General features: G+C 46.2%; 1 pseudogene; it reads left to right on the top strand.

Annotated features, from left to right (window-relative positions):
• The first annotated feature begins 262 nt into the window (after positions 1–262).
• LOC119622675 (uncharacterized) lies at positions 263–1,432 on the top strand (annotated as a pseudogene).
• The last annotated feature ends 24,368 nt before the right edge of the window (positions 1,433–25,800 follow it).

The following is a 25,800-nucleotide window of genomic DNA, read 5'->3' as shown; positions in this document are numbered from 1 at the left end:
GGAGTTAGTTGGGAGCTTCTCTACCACAGCTTACTCCTTATGGTATTAAGCCCCTTTAAGTGTAAATACCTTTGGTTTAAAACATTTGTACCTCATCTGATACCAGAGTGTTCATACTGGAGAGAAGCCCTATGAATTTACTGAATGTGGGGGAACTTTTACTCAGATGTCACATTGCATTGAACATAGAAGTCATGCTGAAGAGAAACCCTGTGCGACTAAGGAGTGTTGACAAGCCCTTAGCTAGATGACAACCCTCACTGAGAAGCAGCAAATTCATGCTGGAGACAAACCAGTGAAGGTAGCAATACTTTATTGAATAACAGAAAATTTTTCTGGAGAGAAAGCATTGAATGTACTGAGTGTGATAACATTTCCTCTCAAACCGTATCCCTTACTCTGCATTTAGGAGATCATACACAGAGAAGCCTTATAAATGTAAGAGATGTGGAAATATCTTAAGCCAAAAGTACATCCTCATTCATCAAGAAATTTGTACTGGAGAGAAACCTTGTGAATATGGGAAAGCTTCCATTCAGATGTCACACCTCAGCCCGCAGAGAATTTACAGTGGGGAAAACCCCTTTGTCTGTAAGGTATGTGGGAAAGTGTTCAGCCACAAGTCAAACCTCACTGAGCATGAGCATTTTCACATGCCAGAGAAACCTTTTGAATGTAACAAGTGTGGGAAAGCCTTTAGCCAAAAGGAGTATGTCATTAAACATCAGAACACCCATGCCGGTGAGAAGCTTTTTGAATGTATTGAATGTGGAAAATCCTTTAGCCAGAAGGAAAACCTCCTTATGCACCAGAAAATTCACACTGGAGAAAAATCTTTTGAATGTAAAGATTGCAGGAAAGCTTTCATTCAGAAGACAAACCTCATCAGACACCAGAGAACTCACACAGGAGAGAAGCCCTTCGTATGTAAGGAGTGTGGAAAAACCTTTAGTGGTAAATCCAACCTTACTGAGCATGACAAAATGCAAATTGGAGAGAAGACTTTTAAATGTAGTGAATGTGGAACAACCTTTGTTTAGAAGAAGTACCTCATACAACATCAGAATATTCACAGTGGAGAGAAACGCTATGAATGTAACGAATGTGGAAAAACCTTCTCTCAGAACATCACTTATTCTACATGTGAGAATTCATCCAGGTGATAAACCTCACGAATGCAATGCTTGTGGAAAAGGCTTCTCTCAGAGCGCATCTCTCACGGTGCATGTGAGAAGCCATACTGGTGAGAAGTCATACAGGTGAGAAGTCCTATGGTTGTAATGAACGTGGGAAAGCTTTCTCTCAGTTCTCAACCCTTGCTGTGCATTTGAGAATACACACAGGTAAGAAGCCTTATCAGCGGAGCGGCTGTGGGAAAGCTTTCAGCAGGAAGTCACACAACATTAGACACTAGAAAATTCATCCTCACTAAAAACCCCATGAACGCCTAGAAAGTGGGAAAGCTTTCATCAGAAATTTGCACCTCATCATGCACCAGAAATAATCCTTCCGAAACAAAGCACCACTAATGAGGTTAACTTTAACAAACACTAAAAACTCAAGAGACGTCCTTGGGGGACATGCTCTGGTGGCCACTGGCTTCTTATGGTGCCCACACTGCTGCTGATGCCATAGGGGAGCCACAGGGCCACACTAGGGGCTGTTCTGGAATTGGTGGTTTTCATCTCCACGTTAGGTAGGAACTGGCAGGCACCTTGGCTGTCCTTGTGGCCTCTGCACTGACCCTGGTCCTCCCCAGGTTGCTGATTTTCTGGGCTGCTGCTCTTCCAGGAGGAATTAAAGGTGGCAATGGCTGAAACCTGTGCTTTGGATTAGCAGAGACCCTAGGCTGTGTCATGCAGAAAAGGAAAGGATTGCAGATGGTAGTGGGATCAGCCGAAGGCAGGGGCTTCACTGTGATGCTGGAGCCCTCCAGGTTGAGATGTTTGCATACAGCCCAGGTCCAGTTAGGTGGCCCATCAACGAGTCCTGGATCTGGTCTCACTCACAAGCCATGGACAACATGAGCTCAATTTGCCAGGGCTCCCTAGGAGTGGATTGGAGAGCCTGGGAAAAGGCTGGGCCGTCTGTTACTCCCATCCCACACCCTGCCTCCTGTAATCCCTTAGAAGGTCCACACTTTGAGTTGTCAGCCAGAGGCAATAACTCAAAACCTCAGCTTTAGGCAGCCAGAAGCCCAGAAATGAGGGAGAGGGCAGGCCTAGACACCAAAATAAAAGTCTATATATTTTAATATAAATACCAGAGGTGTTTGAACCAGAGCAACTCCATCTTGAATAGGTCCTGGGCAATTTAGGCCCCACCCTTAAGCCTGGAGAATCTTGAATGAGGCTGAGACCTACGGGGCTGCATTCCCAGGAAGGTAGGCATTCTAAGTCACAGGATGAGATAGGAGGTCGGCACAAGATACAGGTCACCAAGACCTTGCTGATAAAACAGGTTGTGGTAAAGAAGCCAGCCACAACCAAGATGGTGATGAAAGTGATGTCTGGTTGTCCTCACTGCTCATTATACGCTAATTACGATGCATTAGCATGCTAAAAGACACTCCCACCAGTGCCATGACAGTTTAGAAATGCCATTGCAATGTCAGGAAGTTACCCTATATGGTCTAAACGGGGGATGAACCCTCAATTCCAGGAATTTCCCACACCTTTCCTGGAAGACTCATGGATAATCCACCCCTTGTTTAGTATATAATCAAAAAGTAATGATAAGTACAAGCAGTTGAGCACCCCATGCCACTGCTCTGCCTATGGAGTGGCCATTCTTTTATTCCTTTACTTTCTCTAATAAACTTGCTTTCACTTTATGGATTCGCCTCGAATTCTTTCTTGCACGAGATCCAAGAATTCTCTGTTGGGGTCTGGATCAGGACCCCTTCCCAGTAACATAAATATGAAACAAAGGTCCATAAATTGACCCATTTGGAAACACAAAATTTACTATAAGGATTTATATAACAAAGAGATAAAAGGGGCCCTGATTGTCTTTTGTGCCTGTACAGCATGGGCTCCAGAATAACAAATGCTAAAATGCACCAATTGACAAAGCTTCATGAACTTAGTCAACGCTGGGACTCAAGTTACAGTTATACCTGGGATGAACACTGCAATGCCTGTAATCCTGGCAAAATAACTATAGAGGAAAAATAGGCATGCTTTATTTTAACTGTAGCTTAGCCTAAATTTTGCATAGGCATAATACTCATTCCCCTAAAATATGCTCTAACACCATGAATAATAAATATGATTCAATTAAGTCTTTGGCACTTATAAATTGGCTTGGACCTTGGAGGTCCCCAGTTAAAATAGTTAATATGATTATGACTATGAGACAAATTGGACCTTGCAGATCCCCAGTTAAAATAGTTAATATGACTCTGTAAGTTATAGCCAGATGTGTTAGTCTGCTAGGGCTACCAGAGCCTGGGTGACTTCAACAATCAGAATGTATTTCCTCACTGTTCTGGAGGCTGGAATTCCAAGACTGAGGTGTGGGGGGTTTGGTTGCTCTGAGGCCTCTCTCCTGACCTGAGATGACGTTTCCTATGAGCACACCCAGCACTGAAGTCTCTTTATGTCTCCAAATTTCTTCTTTTATAGCGACACCTGTCATGTTGGATTAGGGCCCACCTTAATGGTCTCATTTTAACTTAATCACACCCTTTAAAGGCTGTATCTGTAAATATGGGCACATTCTGAGGTACTGCGGGTAAGGGCTTCAATATGTAATTTTGGGAGAGACACAATTCAGATGTACAGGACCTTCAAGTTTAAAACTTAATATGTAAAACCTTATTAATAAAAGGGTGATTCTCTCCACTGCTTCTCCATTTGACAGCTCAGTCTTGCCTGTGCTTAAGCCTGGAAAAAACTAAATGGTGCTTCATAGTGGATTACTACAACCTTAACATTGTAATCCTTTCATTAAGGCCCCTATACCCAATATATTAAAGAACTTACCCCATCCAATCAACAACTGGTAAAGATTTTGCTGTTATAGATGCGGCTGTCATGTTCTGTTCAGTGCCTACTTCAATAGCCTCTCTGCTCTAATTCACCTTCACCTGCAATGGGACACAGTATTTCTTTTCTAGTCTACCCATGGGGTACCCCAACATCATTCCCGCCACATACAGTCTTCATAGAGCACTTAAGTACACCCAGCTTTCTCCAGGAGCTCAGATCACCCCAGACCCTCATCCCAGACAGCATTGACCTGGAGCTCATAGCTGGAGATGACATCACCCAGGGAGTTTTCAGGGAAAATTTTGATCTCTACAAACCATGACATGTAGAGAGGGACACACATGTGATTCAACAGTCTCCGATCCAGTGATCCATGGACATATTTGTCCACAAGGAATAACCGAGAATCTCTCTCTGGTGGAGGTCAGGGGCATTACATGAGCTGAGTAGAGCTTAGTTTTTAATCACTAGACATAGGCAAGGTGTTTAAGCTATTACACTTTCAAGCAGCATGGCCCTCACTCACTCAAGGTGAGGTAAATGTTGCTGCAAAGGAATAACAGCTGCATTGTTGGAGTTTTGCTTTTGAGGGCTGTGTGTGTGTGTGTGTGTGTGTGTGTGTGTGTGTGTGTGTGCTGATTTCTTTCACAAAATACACTTCCAAATACTTCCTTACTCCAATCAACATTGCCCCTTCCTTTTAAATAAATTTTTTGAAAACTAATAAACCTATTTTATTGATTTACATTTTCATTTACATTTCTTTACAAACTGTTTGCTATTAGTCTAAAGTGAAAAGTCAACACTTTAAAAAATAAGATTGGCATTTAAAAGCTTGTCAATTCTAATACTTTGAAAGGCTGTACCCATTTTCAGAAATGGAAATTTCTGGGCTACTCAAAATTTTGGGCTACTCAAAATCTTTTACAAAATTCTGAAACTTTGAAAAACTGCAAGATATAGGGACACAAGTCTAGGTGTTTTCTCTAACAGCCAGTTTTGTTCATTGTATTATGAAATAAGTACTTTTTAAATTAACAGTTTGAATTCTAAAATATATTTTTGAAAATCAATACTGATTTTTGTAAAAACAGAAAATCTGTTGTACCTTTATCTTAAAATTCATTTCGAATCTATTTTCTAGATTTGATGTTTTGCCATTTTAAAGGATACTAGACAAGAGGATCTCAATTTGGATCACTATGTTGGACTTCTAATATCCTAATATAATTTTAAATCATCCCAAACAATGCATTATTACCATCTATATCAACAATTCCTAAACTGCTATAAGCTATGTATACTATTGATATTTTTCAGCTAAAATATACTTGTAAATACATACATATATAAAAATATATTTATCTAGGTGTTGTTATGCAATAACGCACTTTTCAAAAAGAAACGATATACCAGTTTCAAGAATACCTGGAAGCCGCATGAAAATTCTTGATTCCTTTTGTATATAGTGAGAGAAAAAGATGTAAATCTAACAATTGGTTATTTTTATTGTATAAAGTTTTTTCTATAAGCACATGTTAATTAAGTATTTATTATTCCACATTTCCTGTGTCACCAGCGCTGTGTGCCCATGGCACGGCTATTCTAACACTGCAGCCGCGGGGCTGAGGGCGGCAGACTGGGCACGTGCACTGAGCCGCATTTGTCGTACAGTTGGACCAGCCCTGAGCCGGGGCAGAAGCATCCTGATGTGAAAAGCTGTTTGCCGAGTACAATGACCACACGTTTTGTCTATTTTGAATCCACCATCACAACAAAATCTACACTCTTGACAGATAAGACAGGCAGATATGGTCTTTGAACACGAGTGAGAAAGACGTTCACACAGACTCCCATCCCCCCTCACGTGACTGGAGGATTAAAATGGCAGCGGGGTGAGTGGATGTTCAGCTCAGGGGCAGATCAGTGACACTGTCACAGCTATTTTAGGACCTGAAATATTTATATGAGCCTATTCCAAACCCTAATAATACATAAATAATCAACTCAGAACTGTACACAAAGGGAAAGAAAAAAACACTCTGACAGTGTCCAGGTCCCTCATCAACTCCCCAGAAGTCAAGGAGGTCAAGGCTGGTCTCAAACTCCTGGGCTCAAGTGTTCCACCCACCTCGGCCTCCCAAAGCTCTGGGATTACGAGCATAAGCGACCACACGACCTAGGAAATTCTTTCCATATGTTTGGAATGAATGTGTTTCCAAGGATAAAAGCTTACAATGACAACTTTCTTACCTGTAAGATACCCAAAGAGCAGAGAGAGGGTCCCCAGGCTGGCTAAGCATCCAGAACACTGGGGGAGCTTTAAAAACACAGATATAAATGATTGTGCCTCACCCCTTACTTACTGGGTCACAATCCCAGGGATGGAAGCGCCCAGAGATCTGTCTTTTCAGAACTTCTCCGGCTTGCCAGGTGGTGCTGACAATCCGGCAGATTGAGAGCCAGTGCTGCAGGTAGCCCGTCCCAGACGTCGGGAGCAGGGGAGTCACGCAGGGCTAAGTCAGACTGAAGGTTCTGGTGCACCAGGGGTGGGGAGGGGCTTGAGAACTGGCCTTTCCAACAAGCTTCCCAGAGAGGCTGGTTTGCTGATCCTCAGACCAGGCTTTGAGGGTGCACAGCACTCTTCCTCTAGGTGTGTGTCCACATACCTGGCACCCTTGTTGTTGCATTGCCCCAGGTATAAAGTGCAGGGGGCCCCCTCTACACCTTCAGCCCTGCTCTCCCCCCCGGCTGACCCCCTAAATCTCTGGGGCTTGTACTTGCCTTTATAAAGGGAACTCTCAGCTCAGGGATGGGCCCTCCCCGCCGGCCCCCTCTTCCCAAGGCCCAGCATCAGCAAGAGCTGCTCGAGCAATTCATGCTGAGGGGTCTATATGGTGTGAAAGGCTTAGGGAAACCATTCTGTTTATTGTCAAGGACCAGGAAGCCAAGCCTGGAAACAAAGTCTGGTATTGCTCAACCCAGTGGTGATGAGTGACAAGATAGGGCCGGGTGCGGAGGAGACTCCCACACACAGCAGGACCGAGTGAGCACCAATTCTTCCTTCTAACACTGGCATGAAGGAGAGACCGCTGTCCCTTCCCATAAAGACAGTGGACAAATGGAAGCATCGCTTGGTGTGCCAGCTCCTTTGGGGCAGGAGAACAAGAGGTGACTTGAAGCGGGGTCGGGAGCCCCATCCCAAGCACAGTGGATGCTGAAGGGTGTCCCGGGCTCCCCAGGTCCTGGGCTTCTCTTGATTCTCAATGTTAAGCTTGTTGATTGAATATAGTTGGTTAATGGGGACCCCAAGGCAAGGAAAAGACACAGGCCAAGAACCGGGGGCTTCAGTCAGCTCTGAAAAGTCAGGAAGAGCATTTCTAACATCCAAATGCAAACATCTGCCACCCCAGGCTGCTCCCATCTGGAAACTGCACTGCAGGGCACAGCAGGTCCCAGGTTTGCCTCCACCACCCAGCTCCTGCCTCCCTCACTGTGTGGGGTGAGAGGCCGACACATCCATTCCATCTCACCTTTGAAATGGAAGTGGTGGCTGCAGCCTGGGAGCTGAGGCTATCCCGAGCGGGCGAGACCCCCAACAGGGGTCTTGGGTGCCTGCCAGCCACAGGCTGAGCCATCCAGGCTGTGCACAGCCATGCCTCGGCCACCAGGATTTCCTTCCTGTGGAATTGGGCCTTCCATCCTGAGCATTGCAGCAGAGAGTAGAATGGGCTTTGTCTCTGTGGTGTAGGAAAGCCATGGCAGGAAGGCGGTACCAAGAACACGCAGCTGCCTGTCCCACATGGGGTCCCAGACCTCCTGCCTCCTGGCTTTCCTGTCCCTTTCCTTTGTAAGTGTCCTCTTTAAGTGTCGTCTTTTTAATTGTGTCCAAATGTTCACACTTTCTCATGAGATGCTGGAGCCACAGCCTGGGGCCACTGCAGGTCCTTCCTCTGGAGCAAAGGGTCTTTATCACAATGTTTCTCTAAAAGCATATCCATTCTGAGTGACGCTTATTTTAGAAACAGATAGAATTGATGAAAAAAGAGTTGAACATTAGAAAATGTCTCTGGATTTCAAAGAAGTTGGCCACTATCTGTGGGGAATTGGGGGTGAGTAACTGCTCTTTAAGTAAATGAGGACAGGCCAGGCAGGGTGGCTCACGCCTGTAATCCCAACACTTTGGGAGGCCGAGGTGGGTGAATCACTCGAGGTCAAGAGTTTGCGACCAGCCTGGCCAACATGGCGAAACCTCATCTCTACTAAAAATACAAAAATTAGCTGGGCATGGTGGCATGCACCTGTAATCCCAGCTACTCAGGAGGCTGAGGCAGGAGAATTGCTTGAACCCAGGAGATGAAGGTTGTAGTGAACCAAGATTATGCCACTGCACTCCAGCCTGGGTGACAGAGCAAGATTCCATCTCAAACAAAAGTAAATGAGAACAAAATCCCAAAGGCTAGAGCCACTGCCCAGAGCACGCTCAGGATTGAAGTGCCCCTGTGGTTCCCCTCCCACCTGAATGTTCTATTTTAAAATGAAGGTCCAGGACAAGGGGAGAGCATGTCATTACTAAGGCTCAGCGTTAAATAGAGACACTCTTCCACCAATGACAGCCACGATGGGCCACCTGAGCTTTCTTTGGTTTTTCCTGCCATCTGCATAGTCCTCCAGTGCACTTGAATGAGAGTCCTGAGGGTCTGAGTAACTTGCAGGGATTGCTGTGCTGCCAGGAGCAGGTGAAAGAAGAGGCAAGAGCAGCTGACTCAGCTAAAAAGAAAGCCAGGAGAGGGTGGGTATTTAGGAAGCGGGGATTTTAAATTTCAAGTGAATTCTGTAATTAAGGAAAAGGGGTGGTGATGGTGGGGCTCAGGACCGGGTGCTCTGGCACTGTCCCTAACAGCAATCACAGTGCTGGCTTTGCTCCTGTGCTGCCGTCCCTCCTCCCTCTCAGCAATAGGAAGAACACGTGTGCTTTTGATGCATGTGGTGCAGCAGGCCTGGGATGCCGCATTTCACACAAGCTTCAGGTAACCCCAGTGCTGCTGGTCCATAGACCACGCTGTGAGTAGCAAGGTCACAAACTCCCCTGAAGGAGGGGAGTAGCTGGGCTGGGTTTCTGAGAGACCCTATTATGATTGGAATACTTTGGGCCTCTCTTCTTGAGAACACAAAACAGCTGCTGGGTGTGCTGAAGCCATATTCACCCCACCACAAAGAAGGTCAGCACCTTTCTCCACACAATGGTATAAGGTTTTATTTTCATATAAAACCTCAGCAGATGAATGAGGCCACTATCAATGATTTCAGAAAGAAAGGCTAAAATAGCAACTATTTTTTTTGACAGAGTCTTGCTCTGTCACCCAGGCTGGAGTGCTCGATCTCCACTCACTGCGACTTCTGACTCCTGAGTTCAAGCAATCTGCTTGCCTCAGCCTCCCAATTAGCTGGGACTACACGTGCACGCCACGCCTGGCTAATTTTTGTACTTTCAGTAGAGACAGGGTTTCACCATGTTGGCCGGGCTGGTCTTGAACTCCTGACCTGAAGTGATCCACCTGCCTTTGCCTCCCAAAGTGCTGGGATTACAGATATGAGCCACGATACCCGGCCCACAAATACCAACTATTCTTTAAACAAAAAATTATTATGTTGGAGGCACAGTGGCTCATGCTATAATTTCAATACCTTGGGAGGCCAAGGCAGGCAAATTGCTTGAGCCCTGGAGTTGGAGACCAGCCTGGGCAACATGGCGAAACCATGCCTCTGCAAAAAGTTTTTTAAAAATTAGCTGGGCATAGTGGCATTCATCTATAGTCCCAGCTACTCAGGAAGCTGAGGTGGGAGGATTGCTTGAGCCTGGGAGGTTGAGGCTGCAGTGAGCTGTGATGGCACCACTGCACTCCAGCCTGGGTGACAGAGTGAGACAGGGTCTCACACATACACACTTTGGGAGAGATGTCCCTCATAATTAAACTATGTTAACACAGATGATTTTATTTAACAGCTGAAATGGTTCTGTTACCTGGGAGCTTGTTTTATATTTAGTTGATCTTGGAGGATCCATGATGAACCCCCCTAGAAGTGCCCATAGTGACGTGTTCCATGAGTGCTTGATGGAAAACCATACATTTCTAAGGCTCTGGTGGCAGGCAGCAGTTATGTGATGGCATGAGGAAAATCCATTTAGTAGAGTTGTCCAAAAGTGCAGTGGCCTGGCTCAGTGAGCTGTAAATTCTCTGTCCCTGTGAGGGGTAGAAAGTGAGGATGCAGAAGGAAGGAAATGCCAGACAGGGGTTGAACCAGATGGGCTTCTTCCAGTTGTCAGTTTCATGACTACAGGTACTGTCCACGTCTCCAGGATCCCACTGCGATGCCTCTGATAATGTAACCACGTACCCCCATTTTACTTGGGCAGTTTATTCTAACAAGTGAGCTATGGTGCCGGCATTGGGCCATGCAGTATCTGTTTGACTTTCAGGGGCTTAGGTCAGCTTGGTGGAGTTCTCTGGGTCCCTCTAGAGAAATATCCAACCCAGGGATGGCCTGCAGGGTCCCGCCCCACCCCTAAAGTGCTTACATTCACACAAAATCCTGGAGCTGAATGTTCTCAGCAGGCTTATTCCTCATAGCCAAAAGCCAGAAACAAATCCAGATGTTCTTCAAGGAGCAAATGGTGAAACAGTTGGGGTCATTGTGGAAATGGAGGGAAGACTTTGGAGAGATGTATAGGAAGAATGAACAGGACTCGGTAATGGACTGTTTATGACGTGGGGGGATACAGGCTGAGGAAACTTAGAGTCTGGAATGGGGTCCCTAGGTGAGCCGTCACATCATTTATTTAGACAGTAAGTCTGGGTCACAGCCAAGTCAAGGAAGGTGACCTAGACTATAGAGCGGGATCAGTTTTAATACGTAATGTCAAAGAGGCATTTCAGTCTGGAAATCAGCTAGGCAGCCGTACATATAATTCTGAGTGGAGATAAAATCTAGAGGTTGTAAGAATAGAGTTAATAATTAATGCATTAAAAATCAATGTGGTCACCCAGAGGGCTTGGGGTTCTTTTTTTCCGGCATACCAATAAAAGAATAACAGAGTCCGGGGTGAGTTATGATGCACTTCAGATTTTAAATACCAAGCAGGGGTTGTGAGCGCACTGGCAAAAATTGGGGAGGAGTATCCAGAAAGGCAGGACACTCCAGAAGGAGAAGCATCAGTGTCAGAAGCCAGGAGCAAGATGGAAACAAAAGGGAGCCACTTACCTGGACTGCTCCTTGGACGTGGTAAATGGAAAGTGGCCATTAGATTTTCCATCATGGAACTGTCAAAAGACAAAAGTACAACAGATTTAGTTTAAATATCCTAATTGGCTTTATTTGCTATTCTAGAATCAGGCAACACTTCATTCCATAAAACAGACTGAGCGTTCCTCCCAGCAGAGCGGGGGAGATGGGCTTTATGGACAGAAAAGGCCGAAGCAGAAACAGAGAATAAAACACGGATTGGTTGCAAAGTTACTTTTCTTGTAAACATTAAAGTAGACGGGAGAGACTGCCTATCATGCTGGCTAAACCTGGCCTGTTGGGGATTTGCCTTTTATCTGTGTCCTGACTTCTCAGAAGGTCAGATCAACAACTTAGTTTTGGTTTGGAAAGGTGGAACTTTAGCGCAAGGAACTCCATTCCAGTCTAGTCTTGTTACTGAACTGAATCTGGGTCGGCTTGCCCCGTGCAGTAAAACCAAACACCCACAATGAGGTTTGCAACAGGAGAAAGGAGGGTGTTAACTTGCAGGACACCAAGCAAGGAGAATGGGGCAACTTACGCTTCAGACCGAATCTCCTGGATAGTTTACAAGCAAGGGATTTTAAAGGCAGGGGAACATTTCAGGAAAGCAGAAGTTATAGTGAAACCATAAATCAAGACAGAGGGTATACATTGGTTTGGCCCAAAAAGGTGGAACCTCTTGAAACAAGGGGCTTACAGGTCATAGGTGGCTTCAGGACTCTTTGACTGCAATTGGTTAAGGAAGCCAGGCTTTGTCTAAAAACTTGGGGTCAGCAGAAAGCAATGTTAAGGTCTGGCCTATGGGCATGACTCTCTCCAGGACCCTGAGGAAGAAATTTAGAACAAAGAGCAGCTGTCAGAGTGCAGCCCTCAGCTCCAGGTCACCTGAGGTCTCTGTGATGATGGTCAGTATTTTCCATCTGAAGTGGGTCTGGGTTTCTGAAAAGCCATTCAGGGACATATGCTAAGATGTAATCTTTAGTTTCAATAGGGGACCAAACACCTTGTGGCTCTGACTTGCTTGAGTGGTTATTACTTGAAGCTATGATTCCCTTCTTGCTTGTCAGGTGGCTCATTTACTTCTCAAGGCCAGCTAGGTGCCTGAATTTCCCTTGAAGGAAATCAACATTTTCCTTTGTTTCCACACTTGGAGGAGGCCCAGCAGGCCTCTAATAGGGGTCCCTGCTCCATCTCAGTCTGTTGGGCCTAGTGCAGAAGCTCAGTCCAAACCAATGGCCTCCTGTACATGTATTTTACAGAAGTCAGCAGTGTCCACAGCAAGGGAGAGTTTCTTGAGCAACCTGCTGGGAAATGTAAGAGTGAAATAAAGAGGGAATGTCACGTGAAAACATTGAAAAGATGAGTACTGACAATTATTTACAGAGTGCTAACTCTGAAGTGGTTCCAAGAAACTGGGATCTTGAAAAGCAGGTAGTGGAGGGAAAAATGGCTTCCCCTTCCCCTTCTAGGTTCTTTGGCTGGGCTAGGAATTAAATTGACACAAGACAGGCTAATAGGAGAAAAACCATTTTAATTATGTCTGTATGCACAGGAATCCCACAAAGTATAGACCAGGAGAAGGGCCAGATAAATGAAGCTTAGAGAGTGTCCTGAGTTACAGAAAGGAACAGGGGCTTGGGGCTTCTTGGGGATGGGCACAAGTTCTGGGAAGGTGAGGGGAGGCAATATCTGGTAAATAAAAGGTGTCTTGTTCTGCAGAGAAAAGTTTCTGGGGTGATAGAAGTTGTCTGGAACCAGCCCTCTTCCTGATACAGATACTTCACTAATGTAGATTTACTTTATAGTTACACATTTCTTTTACAAAGGGGCAGCTTTTCAGAGCTACTCCTGTGTCTGCAATTTCTTAGAATAACAAGATCAGAATTTGCCTAAGAAGTATATTTTGTGTTCACATATCTGTTTTCTTATTGTCATATTTTGGCGGTGGTGTGTCCTGAGCCCCACCAGCAAGGACCATGTTATAGGAATTTAATTCTTAATTGACTTTTTTAGAGTTGTTTTGAATTCACAGCTGAAGGAACTTAGTGTATTCCATCCCAAAATATGTCACTCTGACCTAAAGACTATTTTGAGCTGAAGACAACTGAGACCAAGCAGACACAGGACAAACTCTCTGCCCTGCCCCCATCTACCAGAAGGGCAGGATGGCTCTTACCAGTCCAGAGGTGGCACCAGAAAAATCAACACCACAAGCATGCCAAATCAAGCTTCTCAGTCAGCTTCCCCCATATATCTACCTTCCCACAGCTTGTTATCCAAAGAAGCTCAAGGTCCCCTTCCTTTGTCTTTCCACTTCTCTACACATGTATTGCTCTTCCATTAGGGTGCTAATAAGCCCAAGTTCTAACCGCCTTTTTGAGTTATTACTTATCACTGAGCTCTCCCATGTGTATTTGTGATACAGGAATTAATACATGTGTTGTTTTCTCTTATTAACCTGGCTTTCATTGGTCTAAATTTGTGGGGCCAAGGCAATAAACCTAAGATGGGTGGAGGAAAGATTTTTTCTGCACCTATACAGCAAAATTGAGCTGAGCATGCAGAGAGCTCTCATATGCACCCCTCACCCTCCACCCAGCAACACACACACAGCCTGCCCTACTGTCCGTGTCCCGCATCAGTGGGGCACATTTGTTACTACTGCTAAACCCACACCAACATATCCTTATCGCCCAAAGTCTGTGGTTCACATTAGGGTCACTCTTGGTGGTGTATTATCAGTGAAAAGAGCCAAACTCTGTAAAATATTTGAAGAGATCTATTCTGAGCCAAATATGAGTGACCCAAGGTACAGTCTCAAGAGGCCCTGAGAACGTGTGCCCAAAGCTGTTGGGTTACAGTTTGGTTTTACACATCTTAAGGAGACACTAGACATTCATCAGTACATGTGAGACGTACATTGATTCAGTCCAGAAAGGTGAGACAACTTGAAGGGGGTCGGTGGGAGGAAGGCTTCCAGGTCATAGGTGGATTCAAAGATTTTCTGATTGGCAATTGATTGAAACAGTTATTATCTAAAAACCTGCTATCAATAGAAAGGAGCATCTGGGTTAAGATAAGGGGTTGTGGAGACCAAGGTTCTTACCATGTAGATGAAGTCTCATGGGGGTTGCCCTTAGAGACAATAGATGGCAAATGTTTCCTATTCGGACTTTTAAAAGGTGCTAGACTTTCAGCTAATCTCTAGAGGATTGGGAGGGCTTGGAAGGGGCAAGAGTTAGTTATGGTAATAGAGATTCTTTACAGATGCAAATTTTCCCCATAAGAGACAGCTTCGCAGAGCCATTTCAAAATATGCAAAAAAAAAAAAAAAATCCTATTTTGGGGTAAAATATTTTTATTTCCTTCTTTATCTGTCATATGATGTTATACAAGAGTCAGGTGGGAAAGTAAGCTGTGTTATATATAAGGTTAAATAAAGTCCATCTGTTGAGATGTTATGATTTACAGGGTATGACTCCCCAGATCCCTTAGATAGGAATTTGGGCAAGAGAGAAAAAATGTCAGTTTAGTCCTCAGTACATTCTGTGGGTTTGGACAGATGTCTAATGCTGTATCCACCATTGTCATATCATACAGAGCAGTTTCACAGTCCTGCAAATCCCCTGTGCTCTGCCTGTTCATCCCGCTCTCCCCCAACCCCTGCCAACCACTGCTCTTTTTACTGTCTCCATAGTTTTGCCTTTTCCAGAATGTGACAGAGTTGGAATCTTACAGTATGCAGCCTTTTCAGATTCGTTTCTTTCAGTTAGTAATATGCATTTAAGGTTCTTTCATGCAGCTCAATAGTGTTTGGCAGAAACTCAAAGGCAGGGAGAGGAATGGGAAATCTGTGTGGTGGAAAAGGGGAAGAGGAGTCCTGATGGGGTTGCCAGCTGCTTGAGGAAGCCAGAGGCGACTGCTAGTAAAGTGGCTTCATTGTCTGGGGTGACACCCAAGGTTCACTGTCTTACAGCCACAGAGATAAAGGGTGCGGACACAAAAAGGGTGAGGTTAAGAGTGGAAATTTAATTGGTGAAAGAAAGAGAATAGCTCTCTGTTACAGAGAGGGGTCCTGGAAAAATAGGTTGCTGATGCACAGTGAAATGCAAAGATTTTTATAGATGAGCTAGTGGGGAGCAGTGTCTGATCTACATCAGGTGCAAAAAAAGTTAGGACCAGATGTGCCATCTGCATAGGGCACAAATCTCTGGATGCCCCCACACCCATCTTTTATTACACAGGTGGGTAGCTACTCCATGTTGCTTATTTCTTTCTTACTGTACATGTGTAAACAAACAAACAAAAAAAATTAGGAAAGGTGAATCCCCCATAGTGGACATGTCTGGCCCCAGGTAGTTCTTTTCATCAGTGTGACTGCAGGCCTCCCCCCAGATAAGTTTCCAGCTTCCTTATCTATATTTGCAGCTCAGTCTTTCAGGCTGCTCTTTGTTAGAAAGAAATGTTTTCTTGGGCTGCTTTTTGTTAGAAGTTCTGCCAAGGACTGGTTTGCCCTATCTGCCTAAATAATTTCTTTCTATCTCCTGTATCACTGGAAGAGGGGATCCTACCTGACTGGAAAGAGGGTGCCTGTTTGGTTCTCCCTTTTGGTCCTAAGTTGGAAGCAAGGGCTAAAAGGTGGGAAGCCATCAGTGCAGTCCTGACCATTAGGGTTGCTGTATGCAGAGGTGTAGTTTGGCTTTTCCAGCTGGTTACTTCACAGACTGTGGGTCAGAGCATCACCAGGTTCTTGGGTGGATTTTTTAAATCCCACGGACTGAAACCCTTCTTTATTATCTCCAGTCACTTGAACATCTTTCTTTTACAGAGACAGTTTATTCAGTGTTGTTACCTAAAAAAAAAGCTGCTACTACTGCTACTACAATTACTATTTATAATATTGGCGATAATGACAATAATGATGAATCACAGCAAGGACCAAATAATTATAATTACTGATTTAATATTTATACATAAATATTAAAATATATATTCTATATATTACATATATTTATACTATGACATTTATAGTATCTACATAATTACATATTATTGTGTATTTATGACAATTTATATTTATAAGTAACATAATAAAAAGAAGAATATTATTACTACTACTACTATAAACCTCAGGACTCCCCCATAACCCCAACATAACCAAATATCCCCTTTAACCGTCTGGCCACCCAATCGCAAGTTGCCCCTGCAGGTCGAGCTTGCTATATATAAAGGCGGCCGCCAGGTGTCGCCAGACAACCAGCCTGAAAGCCGGCCGGAGGGATCTGGATCGCCGGCAGGCGGACAGGACGCCAGGCCTCGTCCGGGTCCACCTCGGGTCGCATTTCCATCTGGGGGCTCCCTGGCAGGCATGAGTGGAACCGTGAGATCCCTGGCAGCCAAAAGAAGCCTTGGAAAATTTGGGGGGAAGCGCCCAGGGCCAGGGACAGCTGCCGGGCAGGGGACAGACTCCCCAGCGCCTCCTGGGTCAGATCCCCACCCAGCGTGGATTTCAAAATTCACCGGAGTCGGCCTGCCTCAGCCTCCCCAGGGGCATTTAGAAATTTCTGCGGACCGAAAACCCCTCCTGCGTCCTCTTCAGAACTATAACTGTTTATATCTAATCACTATTTATGTAGATTTAGTATTTATAAAGTATAATTTATACGTATAATTCTGTAAATTTATATTATTTATATTCATATAGTTTTTAAATGTAAATAATTATTTGTTTATAATACTTGCTTATAACAATTATTATTGCTATATAAACCTCAGGTTCCCCCATCCCCCTGCCCCTACCCTTCCCTCCTCACCTTCCCACAGGCCTCCCCCAACGCCCTTCTCCCCTCCCCTTGCTCCCTTCCCCTCTCCCAAATTCTAGTTGCCCATCTGCTGGGTTGGGCTGCTGGTCGGTCTGATCAACTTTCTGAGGCCACATCAAAACTGCAGAAAAGGCTGATCGACCCAGCAACTCTAACAAAGATCATCCATCGGACATCTGGTCACCCCTCTATCTCGGAGGCAGAGGCTGTAGGCTCTTCCCCGGTGGGGAGAGTGGGACCCCAAAGTCCAACCACAATATCCCATTATGCAGGCCGAAGCTAAATCCACTGCGCCTTTCCCGTTTTTCTCGTTCTGCCCAAGCCAGTCTCCACCTCCGAGACAAGACTCCGAAAAAGGTGTAAAGCTCAAATCGGATGATCATGACCCACGCGTGGCCACGGACGGTCCCATATTACCCTTTGCAGTCCTCCTGGAACAGCCGGGCCGGTCCTCACCTCCGGGGCGGTGCTGAGATAATGGGTGTAATGGAAGGCCTGAGGACAGGGCCCCAAGCCAGTCGGCGTCCGGGCTGGGCACCCCAACCCCCATTCACACTCTCGGAAGGCCCATCGATTCCCGCGTATACTAGTTGACCCGCTCAGGCCACAGCACTCCGAGTTCAAGAGCGCGCCTCCAACGCTGACCTGCAGGTTTAATCTCCGACGAAAGGACGAAGAGTACACCCGGCAAAGCTGGGCTCATCCTGCCAGTGCTGTCTGTCGCCTGAACTCTGCACCGCGCCCTGTGGTCAAATCCCCTTTCTTGACGGCTTCTCCAGAGCGCCGGAGAGAAAACCTTAACAGTGCAGGCAGGTGGCGCCCGACAGCCGGTGCGAGCGCCCGCGGATCGGATCGGCATAGCTGGCGGTAGAGGCCTCTCCAAGTCCCGGGCCCCCTGGTATCTCGTTTCTCAGCCTGGGGCGGGCGGAGGAGCTCTCAGTTGGCACGGCCTAGAATGGCGCGACCCCGCAGCCAAGGGGACTTGAAAATTTTTCCTAACCACCGTTCCGTTCCCAGGGACTGCTACCGGCTAGGACAGACCGCCCACGCGGCTCCGGGACGGGCGATCTTCTCCGCGAACCGGGAACGTTTCCGGAGAGCCCCGGGGTCGGCGCCCAGCCTCATCTTCCCAGCGCAGCGGGGTCCCGGGCTCCCTGCGGATTCGAAAGTTTTGAGGCAGGAGAGAACGTGAAGTTGAAACTGTGAAAGGGAGAACGTGGGTGAATCGCTTTTATCCTGTCTTTTCGGAGTGGGGAAGCCTTTCTAAACCACAAAATAAACCCAGAAGCCATCAAGGAAATGATTGATCAGCTTGACAACATAAAGTTTGAACAAAATACACAAGCAAAGTCCAAAGATAACAAATGACTGTGGTAATCGCTTCTGCAAATACGCGGGTGATAAGAATATTGATTTCATTCACAGTAGCCAAGATACGGAAGCAGCCTAAGCATCTACCAGTGGGTGAACAGATAAAGAAAATGCGGTGTTTGTACACCATGCGGTACTATCCCGCCTTTGAATAAAAGGAAATCCTGCCATTGGCGACAACATGGATGAACGTGGAGGCCGTTGTACTAAGCAAAGTAAGCCAGGCACAGAAACGAATACCACTTGGTCCCTCCTGTATGTGGAATCAGAAAATAGCTGAACTCATAGAAACGGAGAGTAGAACCGTGGCTACCTGAGGCCGGGGGAAGGGCAGGAGGGGGGAGACGTTGGTCAAAGGGTACAAGGATTCAGTTAGACAAGAGGAATACGTTTTAGTGATCCACATGACACGGTGACTGTAGTTAATGCGTTTTGTATGTCAAAATTCCTAAAATAGTAGATTTTAAATATTCTTACCACAAAAAATAGATGAGTTGGTGATGGATATCTTAATTAGTTTAAAGTAATTGTTCCACCAATGTATACATATATCAAAACATCACATTGTATCCCATAAATGTATACAATTATGATTTGTCAATTAAACTTTTAAAAATCCTTTTAAAAGATTTCAGCATTATTTACTATGATAACAAAAAAAAACTGGCGTGGGGGACAATAGCCATTCATTAAGAGGCGCCGGGTTAAATAAACTCCAGTACTTCCACACCGTACACTGTGTGAATTTGCTTTGTTTTGTTTTAGATGAGACAAATATTGATGATGAAATGTTAAATGAAGAATTTAAAACAAGAATTAAGTTGCCCCTATTTCATCACATTAAATAGCTAGTAAAGAGCATGTGGTATGGACAGAGGGAGATGATCTACAGAACAGAATAGAGACCCAAACAAATGTACCCAGCTGGGTTTTGACAAGCATGCAAAAGCAACTCGTGGGAGGAAAGGTGGCCTTTCCATCAAATGGGTGTCGGGCAATTGCACATCACAGGCACAGCAAACAAGCAGGCGAACCAAAACCCTTGACCTAGACACTGTCCACTTTAAAATCCTAAGCCCCCACCACATGAATGGACCCCCTCTTGGCCAAGGGGACCTCAGGAAAATCTTAAAAATTTAGTTCTAGTCATAATGGGTTGGGAGGTCAGACACGCCTCATTATACACCCTGCCTTTTGGGGTTTAGACCAGCATTAATGCTAACATAGAGATCAGAAGACTGACAGAACAGACTCTGTGGCAATAAAATACCAAATTATAAATAGGACCTAAGGCCATGCCAGGCAAGGGTTAAGTCACTAACCCTACATCTAAAAAATAAAACTGTATTCTAAGGACCACAAGGCTTTTCTTTTTCTCTAGCAACTAAACAACCACTGGCCTTGAGATAGACAAGATTAAAACAATTTCCAGCTCCACCACCCACTGACTTACTGAACCCCTGCTCTACCAGACATAACTTCCTGATAAGACCACCAACCATGGAGTGTCTCTGGCTGGTTTACAGAGGCTGCACACTTGTGTGCCTTCATGCCCTGAAAAGACCTGTTGACATACAGGAACTAATTGCAACACATTTAAATGTTAAGTCTCCACCCCAAAGTGAACATGGGTCATAGGCTACATGCATGTCTGTTCAATATGCATGTGTCAGCACCACCTTCATGAATATTCATAACTCCTCCTATAACCCGTTGAATATGTATGTTTAGCCAACCTGCCCAGCATAAAGCTCCTACCCCAACCTCTCCTCCTTCAAAGTGCCTGTTTCTGGTCCCTTGGCTGGGATGGCCACCTTGCAGGCTGTAATCCTTACGAAAAACAAAGTCTCCTCACCTTTCTAAATGGATAAATTGTAGGGGTTTTACCCTCACACGTCATACAAACATTAACTCCAAATGGATCACACATTTCAATGTAAAATGTAAAACTATAAAACTTCAGGGAAAAATAATTCTTAGAGAAAAATGGGATCTAGGTTAAAAAAGGAGATTTTGTATTTGATATCGAAAGTATGATTCATAAAGAGAGATGGATAAATTGGAAGTCATCAAAATTAAAAACCCAGGCTCTGTGAAAGGTCCTCTTGTTTTTGTTTTTGTTTTTGTTTTTGTTTTTTCCTGAGATGGAGTCTCACTCTGTTACCCAGGCTGGAGTGCAGTGGTGCAATCAGCTCAGTGCAACCTCCGCCTCCCAGGTTCAAGCGATTCTCCTGCCTCAGCCTCCCAGGCAGCTAGGACTACAGGCATGTGCTACCACTCCCGGCTAAATTTTCTTTTCTTTCTTTCTTTCTTTCTTTTTTTTTTTTTTTTTTTTTTTTTTTTTTTTTTGAGACAGAGTCTTGCTCTGTTGCCAAGCTGGAGTGCAGTGGCGTGATCTCGGCTCACTGCAACCTCCGTCTCCTGGGTTCAAGTGATTCTCCTGCCTCAGCCTCCCAAGTAGCTGGGACTACAGGTGCGTGTCACCATGCCCAGCTAATTTTTGTATTTTTAGTAGAGATGTGGCTTCACCATATTGGTCAGGCTTGTCTTGAACTCCTGACGTGGTGACCCACCTGGCTCAGCCTTCCAAAGTGCTGAGATTACAGGCGTGAGCCACCATGCCCAGCTGAAAGGTCCTTTTAAGAGGATGAAAACAAAGTATAGATCAGAAGAAAATATTTGCAAACCACGTATTCTACAGGAATGTGTAAAAAAAATAAAACTCAAAATGTAAAGGTGTTTTTCTTCAAAATCCAATTACAAAATTGACAAAAGACATGTTAAAGTATGCCCCCTGCAGAAAGACAAAATGACTCCCAGGAGACTAACTGAGGTGCTCAAAGTTAAAATGGAACCAAGGCAGTCATAACTGGGTGAGAGCACCTTCATGTACTGTGTTCTCAGAAAGATGTTATAAAAGTATCACAAGACCTCCCTTCCACAACCAAACCAAACCAAACCAAACCAAACCAGTTCCTGTTGTCAGTGCCAAGATAACCGTAGCCTGAGCACCCCTCCCCTGGGCACCCTGACAGCCATTTATAAGAAATTTCTGACAATCTTCTGCTTAGGGCTTAAAGAACAACAAGTCAGAACTTCCCTGCCTCAGCCAATCAGGACTCACCGGCATCGATCAATCAGGGTTCACCTGTATTGACTAATCAGGATTCAGCTACATCCACCGATCAGGACAGCACGAGTTTCAGTCCTTCATTTACATAAATGACAGTAATTGGAAACCTGGACAGAAACTTTTACCATAGAACCCAAATGCTTTCTTAGTTTTCTAGAACCTACTTTCCTTTTACACCGAAGGCTGCAACTCCCCCATTTACAAACTGTTCACTGAAATAGAGTCACTTTCCACATTCCTTTTCAGAAAACTTAGTTCACAGACATGAACTAGCATTTCACTGAACAGGATGTAGATATGGCAAGTCGGCACATGAGAAGACATGAGCCTTTTGTGGGAGTGTAAATTAAAATCACGGTGAGATGTCATGACACATCCATCAAATGCCTTCAACAAAATATAGGAACAGCATTAAATGCTGGCAAGGCTGTGGAGGAACGGACTATCTCACACATTGCTGGTGGTAAGGTAATATTGTACTGCCGCTCTGGAAAACAGTGTGGCAGTTTCAAAAAAGAAAACAGTAACAACAAAAACGTGCGAGTGAAGTGTGGCAGAATATGCCACCCCAAAATATGCCACTTTAGCATAAGGGTTATTTTGAGCTAAAGGCACTTGAAAAACAGAAGACACAAGGAAGATGCCCTGACCTCCCCTTTTTCTTCCTGAAAGTAGGAGGCGAATCTCCCTTGGGAAAGGCGCCCTCCTTGTACCAGGAGGAAGGAAGCCATTCTTACCACCAGAGGCAGGGAGTTGGGGCCAAGGGGAATCTGTATGAACAAATCTTGTTAAACTAACCCTCATCTGTCTCATCACTTCTCCACAATGAACTGCCCTAGCCCAGTCCCCATTGTCTTGCACATTTTCACAACTTATTCTTTGTCCAACCTAGTATATAAGCATTCAGGCCTAACTCCTTCTTCGGATCTTTCTTTTTCCTATGGGGTTCCATTTACATGTGCAAATCTGTGTGCTTTTCTCCTGTTAATGTGTTTTACGTCCACTTACCCCTTAGGCCCAGCCAGAGACACTAACAGTAGAGGTAAAGTTTTGCTTCCCCTGCATAAGGGCCATGTAACCCAGCAACAAAACCTCCGGGCATTCACCCCAGAGACACGGGAACTTGCTGTGCGTGAAGGGCTGATTCAGCACCTCTGGGGCCGAGGACTCCCCTGACCTCTGCGTGTGAGGGATGACCAGGCTCCGGCAGGAATTAGAGTATTTCCCAGCCTGAAACTCCTCCTTCCTCATCTTCAGTCAACCAGACACCCTTCGTGGATGGAAAAACTTCATTCAGTGTTTTTGTAACAATGACAAATAATAATGATAATCATTACAATAACGATGAACAACAGCAACAGTAACTATTATTATTGTTAACCTCGGGGGATGAATGGGTAGGGTTCAGACCTCGGCACATGCTCCTGGAGAATGACCAGCTACCCCTGCTGGGTCCCAGGGTGGACTGGAGTCAGAGCCCCAGGTTTGCACATGCAACATGCTCTGTGAAGGCAGGGGTGAGCAGCAGGAGGAACGGAAAATTGCCCTAAGATGGTGCGGCAGACCAGTGAGGACCCAGGGAGGGGAAGTGGGGGAGGGGCATGCATGGAGAGGGACACATGTCGGGCACCCGCTGCCTGGTCAGTGAGCTGCCAAAGCTTCCTCCACAAGGGCTGGACTCCTGGTCCATGCCTGCCTACCCGGCCCCAGGCCAGCAAACTGTGGGCACCAGCTCACGATGCACAGAAATACGCACTCTGGATGAATCGCACACCTCAATGTTAAACTAAAAGAGAAAACCTCAGGAGAGAATGCTAAGCTTTTGTGTCCCCTGGAGAAATGTTCTTCAGTGTGGCAGAGCAGAAACCCAGGTGGTCGGCAGCCATCTGGTGTGGTGCCAGGGCAGAGCGCTGACCTGTCAGAGCAGCCTGGAGTTCTGCCCGCCTCGATTCACCATGGCGGCCTCTGCATCCGCAGGCTGAGACCTTCAGGTTTAGCACTGCAAACCCAGGCATTTGGAGCCTATTGGGCCAGTATCGCTGATCAGGTGCAGATGGGCCGGCTGACTTCACCTGAATTGTAGCTGCCAGGCTTCGTGAGAAATGTGGGTGCTGCTGGTACTGGCCGGCTGGGGCCTCGGGTGCACCATTTCTGCCTGGACACACGTCCCCCAGGCACTTGGGGCCCCCAACACCCAAAGCGGCCACGAGGTGCTGGGCCTCCCTCTGGCTAGGGGGAGCAAGGAGACAGCAAGTGTGTCAGCCAGGGCTGGGCCTCAGTGCTCCCAGGGTGGTGGGGATATGACGGGTGCCATCAGGCCAGGTCCACTGGGAAGATTTGTAGGACTGGGGCTGGGGGCTGGCCTTGAATCCTGAGCCACCCACCAGCGGCAAACTGCAGTTTTGCAGAGTTTGACCCTCTGGCACCTCTCTAAGGCAGCTAGGCTGGGACAGGACTGGCAACAGCAGCACCAATGCCTGTGTGTCCTGAGCAGGGCGTGCTGCACTCACAGACTCCAACCAACAACATCATTAACATTTTTCCCCACTGCAAGGATCATGCAAACCCTACCAGTTTCATTCCAATGTATTTTGAAAAACATACTTGAACACAGAGCGGGAGTTTTGACAGATAGGCTTTAGGAGCTTTGTCACCGCCGCCAGGACACAGGGATCTCCTGATGAGGTGCCTAGGGACCTGTCGGGCCTGGAGGCCAGGGGGTTGGGAGCGCCTGGAGTGGCCGGCAGGGAGGCCTCAGAGCCACACCTCCTCCTCCCCTAGTCACCCTAGGAGACCAGGGAGGGGGCATCTGTCATTCTCTGCCTGTCACTTTCTTCTCCACCCCACCACCTATGCATTGAACATAGAGAACGCATGAGGTCGCATTGTCTGGAGTCAGCCGTAGCCACTGCTCCATCAAAGGACTCTGCACCGGAGGCCAGCAGGACACCCTGGGCTTCCTGCAGGGGCTAGGCCATGCAGGGCCCCAAGGCAGTGAGAAAGGTTCAACTTGGAGGCTGGTGGTTAGACATAGGTCCTCGAGGGTCCCTTTAAGGTCTCAACCCTAGGATCCTATGAGGTCCCGTTGCTGTGGTTCGAATTTCTCAGTCTCTCCCTTGATTTTGCTGATTTTGACTCTTTACAGATTATATCCTTTTGGGTTTTCTCTCCTTCCAAAGAATTTTTTACTGTAATTATTTCTGACACTGCCTGAGGATTGAGATTTTATGGTTTTCAGGAGTTATGGTTTTCAATACATCTTTATGTTCCCTTGTCTTGTTCTCCTAGAAGCTGGCTCTGTGCTGTTAGCTGCCTCCACACATGTGCCCTTCATTTGTTAGGACTCAAGTGTCACATCTGAAATGGGGGCTAGTGAGGTAGATCTGCAAGACCCACCCCTTGGTTGAAGCAGCAAGCCCTGGAGTGGCCCAGCAGGTGCTGATAAGCTGACCTGTGAGAGGCTGACTATACAATGACAGCGGCCAGACTATATGCAAAATTCAAACTCCGAGCCACAGTCTGCAGCAACCAGCCCCAAAGCCAGCCCGGGATCTGCAGCAACAGCCCAGGAAGGCAACCTGCTAGAAGTCAGAGGCGCAGGAAGCCAGCCCGCTAGAAGTCAGAGGTGCAGGAAGCCAGCTCACTGGAAGTCAGAGGCGCAGGAAGCCAGCCTGCTAGAAGTCAGACGTGCAGGAAGGCAGCCCGCTATCTCCAGTCAATCCAGGGAGCCTAACACCACCCTGTAACAATCAGCCCAGAACAGCCAGAACTTGACTAGTAACAGCTTCCCTAATTTTTGTCCAGGCTTCCAACTTAGAACCAACCAGAAAAAGTGAAATCTGCTGCCCTAATCAACCACACAGGAGGCCCTATTTCTGGTCGGCCACCCCAGCTTCCCCAAGCCAACAGCCTCCACTCAGAGTGTACCTGGAGCCTCCCCTTTTCCCACTGTGAACCTTTCCCATCCTCTGCCTGCCTGCAAGTCTCTACCAAAATGCAAGTGGCGATGGCTGACTCCCTTGCTGGGGCCTTTGCGTCTCTCATTTGAGTGGTCTTTGTTTATCTCCAGGCTGCTTCCCATGCTACTATGGATGGGCATTTCCTGCCCAACCAGAAAGATTTCACGTGTATGCCTGGGGAGGGGACGTGCCCAGGTGCATTTCTCCTGCCTCCTTCTTCTCTCTTTATCCCACAG

Source organism: Chlorocebus sabaeus, chromosome 16 (assembly GCF_047675955.1).
Source record: "Chlorocebus sabaeus isolate Y175 chromosome 16, mChlSab1.0.hap1, whole genome shotgun sequence".
In the NCBI taxonomy this organism is placed as follows: Eukaryota; Metazoa; Chordata; class Mammalia; order Primates; family Cercopithecidae; genus Chlorocebus; species Chlorocebus sabaeus.
The sequence above is the reverse complement of the archived record's forward strand: the minus strand, read 5'-3'. Positions and strand labels throughout refer to the sequence as shown.